Below are 5,232 nucleotides of genomic sequence, written 5' to 3' on the forward strand. Positions count from 1 at the left end.
CTTTTTTAAACTTCAAATTGATGGTATCAATGTGAGCACTAAGTTGAGCACCCAATTGAATAATGGAGTCCACTTCATGCTTTCCTCCTCTAGTAGCCTTGCGAGGTCTACTATATTGTGAGTTATGGACCGCCATTTCCTCAATTTTGTTTCAAGTTTGATTGTCATCAACTTCGGTGAACAATCCATTTGATCCCATGTTGAGAATGTTTCTTGAGTCTTCATAAAGACCGTTCCAAAATTGTTGTACCAAGAACCACTCGCTAAGTCCATAATGAGGACATGAGCGATAAATTCCTTTGAATCGCTCCCAAGCTTCATACAAATATTCTTCATCTCTTTGCTTAAAGCCCGTAATTTGAGCTCTTAGCATGTTAGTCTTTTCCGGTGGATAGAACTTTTTGTAGAAAGCTAGAGCCAACTTCTTCCAAGAATCGATTCCGAGAGTAGCCTTATCAAGGCCTTTCAACCATTGTTTCGCGGTGCCAATTAGAGAAAAAGGAAATAAGACCCATCGAATTTGGTCTTGAGTTACACCGGTTTGAGAAATCGCATCACAATAGTCGCAAAAAGTCTCCATATGAGAGTGAGGGTCTTCACTAGGCATCCCCCCAAATTGGCTTCTTTCGACTAATTGGATAAATGCGGATTTGGCAATAAAATTTCCGGTTAAGTGTTGTGGTGTGGGAGTACCATTGGGTAGATTCTCCTCGGTGGGTACGGAATGTGATGAAAACTTAGGCATTGTGGGTTGATTTTGTGTTGGATTTTGTGTTGGGTTCTCCTCACCTTCTCTTGCAAAAGGGTTGATGAACTCAATAGTATTTGGTTGAATATCTACAACCTCACCAATACCTCTCAAAGTTCTCCTAGCAAGTCTTCTATTGGTTGTCAAAGTAATTTCAATTTCGTGATCAAAGGGTAACAAGTCACCTTGCGATCTTCTAGACATGTAAAATATCAAACAACTTAAAAATAATTAGAACAAACCTTGAGGAGTTTTACTTCCCCAAGGCAAAGAAAGACACAACTAATAACAATACAAGAAAATCTAAATCAAGTTAACACCGTCCCCGGCAACGACGCCAGGGGTTGTCACAATTATAATGGGTTGATGATTCTAATCTAATAAAAGCAATAAACAAGCAACAAAACGAAAGATGTAAACAAATGATTAAAAATGCTAGGATATCATGGGTTCATAAGGAATTCATGGGAGTTGATCATACAAACATTTTTCCTACTAGATGCAAGCAATTATTGTTGTGATGGATCGAGTTGGTTTATATCTTACAATCCTAGGAAAGTTTGGGTCCCGGAGCCGAATCGATTAGATTGTACAACACCTACAAGTCGACTTAATCTTCCCTACTCAACAATATGCATGGTCTAATGAGACTCGAGTTGGTTTATGTCTTACAAGTCTCATTGAAAAGATAGGTGATGGGTACAAAATGCAAGGATTCATAGGCTCACATTTCATCAAACATAACATGTGCATAAGTTAAGATCACAACAAGCAAGCAAATAAACTATGAAAGCATATTAATTTAAGCATGAATCATTCCCCATGTTGGTTTCCCCTAATTACCCATTAACCGTAGCTAAGGAAACTACTCACTCATTATCATGTTGAACATGCTAGCAAGGTTGTCAATCATACCAACAAAGTGAAACATGATGAATAAATGAAAGTGATTAACAATAATTAAAAAGGGATTAAGAGAATTATACCTACTAATGATTCCAATAATAAAGCAAAGAATAATAGAATTACTTGATGCTTGATTGGAAGGTTGTCAATCTCCCAATAATAACACAAATAATCTTCAATTACCCAAAATAAAGGATGAACAAGAGAGAGATTAAGGAAATAAAACTTGTATTAAAACTTGATTAAATGTTGATTAAAATATTAAAGAGAGATTTGATTGATATTAACTACACTAAAGATTGCTAAGAAGAACATGCTCTTCTAATTAGACTAATGGGGTATTTATAGTGGGGATTAGGTACATAAATTAGGGTTTACTAAGGGCTTAAATGACGCTTAAGTCCTTGAGGAATCGCCTGTCTCTAGGGATACTCCGGTCTCTTTTTCGCCGGTCTTAGAAAGATGTGCATCCTTCCTTGAAGCTTGTAGAAGACGAAAGTACTGTCTGGGAATCTGGGCGTTTTTGGCACGGGACGGGCGGATTTGGGTGCTTCTGGACGGGCGTCTAGAGGGGGAAGACGGGCGCCTTATAGAGGTTTTGCCCGAGCGTCCAGCTGAGGAAGACGCTCGGATTGTAGGCCTTGGACGGGCGTCTTCAGGGCAATCCGCACGGATTGTCAAACAGTTTCATTCCTTCTTCTTTTCTTCCTTTTTCTTCATAAAATCCTTGAGGATTTCCTCGGGGATGCAAGGATCTTTTCTCATCATTGCCCATCTACTAGAGTATGTACAAAAGGCCTTCTAATCTTGTCTCTCCTTGATGCTTGGTCATTAAATTCAATCAATTTAGCCTCATTTTGCCATGAAAATGCAAGGTTTGCACTCCTTTCCTACCAAGGACACAAAACCTCAAAGAATATGCAAAACAAAGAACTAAAGACAATAAATGACCCAAATATGCACTAAAAAGCATGGGAACAAGGCTAATTCGGGGACTAAATATGCTCTAATTATGGTCACATCAGAAGCCTACCCCATGAGTCGCTTTATACTTTGAAGACAATTGAACCATGGTATGCTAACATGGTGAACTACATGATGACAAAGAGATTCCCTTCCACACTATCTTCTAGCCAAAGAAGTAAGATCAAGGCAAATTCCAAATACTACTTATGGGATGACCCTTACCTTTGAAAAATTTACCAAGACCAAGTGATAAGAAGATGCATCCCGGATCAAGAGATACCGTCCATACTCCGATTTTGCAGTGAATATGTATGTGGTGGCCATTTGGCCCACAACGAACGGCAAGGAAAGTGTTAGAATGCGGATTCTATTGGCCAAGTCTATTTCGAGATACCCACTGTTTTGTGAAGACTTGTGATAGATGTCAAAGAAGTGGGAGCCTCTCAAAGCGAAATGAAATGTCGCAATGACCCATATTATATTGCGAGATATTTGATGTTTGGGGGATCGATTTCATGGGAACTTTCCCAAACTCAAATGGTTTCATGTAACACCTCACATTTATAAAGACCAAGTAGACGATCCACTCGGCCGAGTGAAGCCCCACTCGACCGAGTCGAGGACCGAGTGCACTTTGGCCGAAGGCTGGAAGTTATGAAATTTGGTCACTTGACCGAGTGACCATCCACTCGACTATGTGGAGCCTACACTCGATCGAGTGGACCGCTCACTCGACCGAGTGCCGGTCGAGTCCAGATTACGCGAGAAGCTTGGTTGTTGGAGTGTCACTTTCGAACCTTATCTTTTCATATTTATCACCTAAATTCACTCCCCAACCTTATCCTACCACTCTTTAAACTCCTTAAAATCTATCTAAAACATCCATGAATTTATCCTCTCAAAACCTAGCATCCACAAGTGATGGATTCTTACCATCTTTTCTTCCTTGTTCATCCACTTTGTTTATAAGTCAATTTAGATTTCATTTCCCTTAATCTTGTATTAGTAACCTTAATTTATCTTAGTAGATTATCTCATAATTAATTAGGTTATGGAAAAATAAGATGAGTAATTAAGGGGTTAATTAGTATGTTTGTCATAGTAGATTATGGTAATGAATATAGTAATTAATTTATGTAGGAATCTTCATTGAGGAGCATTTCTAGTGGTTAGCTTGAGGATTTGTGAATATAACCTTGAGGTAGGGTTTCCCTACTTAGCTATAATGATATGGGTGTTTAATTATGCATTTATTATCATTAATTGCACTTGTCTCATGGTAGTTGCATTATAACATGTTTTTGGTAATTAGGGTTTATGAAATAATATGGCTTCATGATAATTATCCTAAGGCAAGTATGGTTAATTGTCATATGATTGTTACAATGTATTATAATATGTTAAGAAGCAATTACATGAGAAGAGGTGAATTAATGAAGAATTGAGCATTTTGATACTTATGTTTAATGTGATTAAATAATTGTCTTGGTTGGAATTGTTTGGCTTTATTGTTGTTTGGTTGACAATGAAGGATGATGCTGGATACTTGGTTGTGGTTATGGAGACGGAAGGCGGTTGGAAGACCATCTTCCGCTTCAGTCATCCCTTGGAGCTTCCCGCTCCACGGGGGATGTGCACATTTAGTACTTGAGTTTTGGAGGAACTTGTGTGGTTGAGGCACAACGTCTGGCAGGGGACTCGAGTCGTTCTCGGGCCCGGTACCACGGACGTGTTCCGAGTACCTAGTGTTGGTTTGTGGCATCTTGGGTGTGTCCCGACCATTGGTATATGGAGGTGATTATGTTGGAGAATGATTGGCATGCATTTCATACACTTGTTGGATTTATGATTTGTTGTCTTAGCATTTATCACATGAGGATGTAGTCTTGATTATTTCATTTATTGAGCATTTGTCTTATTAAGCTAACACTTGGGTTTTAAATGTCTGTGGTGAACCATATGGTGATTTCTGCCCATATGGGGAGCAGTGTTTGACAGGTTAGCTTGATATGATGCGAGGGCTTGGGAGCGGTCTTCATTTAGTCGTAACCACTTATGCTTATCTAGTTTTTGACATTCTAAACTCCACTTTATTTCAATTGGGTTGTACTAAATGGGATGACATTTGCATCCCCTAAATTTGTACTATTTATCTAACTAAAACTTATTTATTTAAGTTTAATGTTAAGTACTTCTTTACTCGATTGTTCACACTACAAGCTTGGCAAACCAAGTCTTGTAATGCCCCCATGCGTTGGGAATGCCTTGAGAAAGGGTCCCGACTTATGGGGGTCTTACATTTCATTTACATCTTGCTAACCGTTGATTATATGTCAAAATGGGTGGAAGCAAATCCAACCCGGAGTGATGATGCCAAGACCGTATCAAGCTTTGTGCAAAGTCATATCTTCTCAAGATTTGGGTACCCAAGAGCTATAATAAGTGATCGTGGCACCCATTTTTGCAATCGGGTCATAGAAGGATTACTTAAGAAATATGGAGTCACACACAAGGTATCCACCGCTTACCATCCCTAAATAAATGGGCAAGTGGAGGTATCTAATAGGGAAATCAAAGGAATCATTGAGAAGATGGTGAACCCAGATCGGAAG

The 5,232-nt window shown here is 39.0% G+C and overlaps 1 non-coding gene across 1 annotated transcript; it reads left to right on the forward strand.

Annotated features, from left to right (window-relative positions):
- Positions 1-266: 266 nt before the first annotated feature.
- Positions 267-373, forward strand: LOC141624447 (small nucleolar RNA R71). Its single transcript, XR_012534254.1, has one exon. It is a non-coding gene; the product is annotated as a small nucleolar RNA R71 (small nucleolar RNA).
- The last annotated feature ends 4,859 nt before the right edge of the window (positions 374-5,232 follow it).

Source organism: Silene latifolia, chromosome X (assembly GCF_048544455.1).
Source record: "Silene latifolia isolate original U9 population chromosome X, ASM4854445v1, whole genome shotgun sequence".
Lineage (NCBI taxonomy): Eukaryota > Viridiplantae > Streptophyta > Magnoliopsida > Caryophyllales > Caryophyllaceae > Silene > Silene latifolia.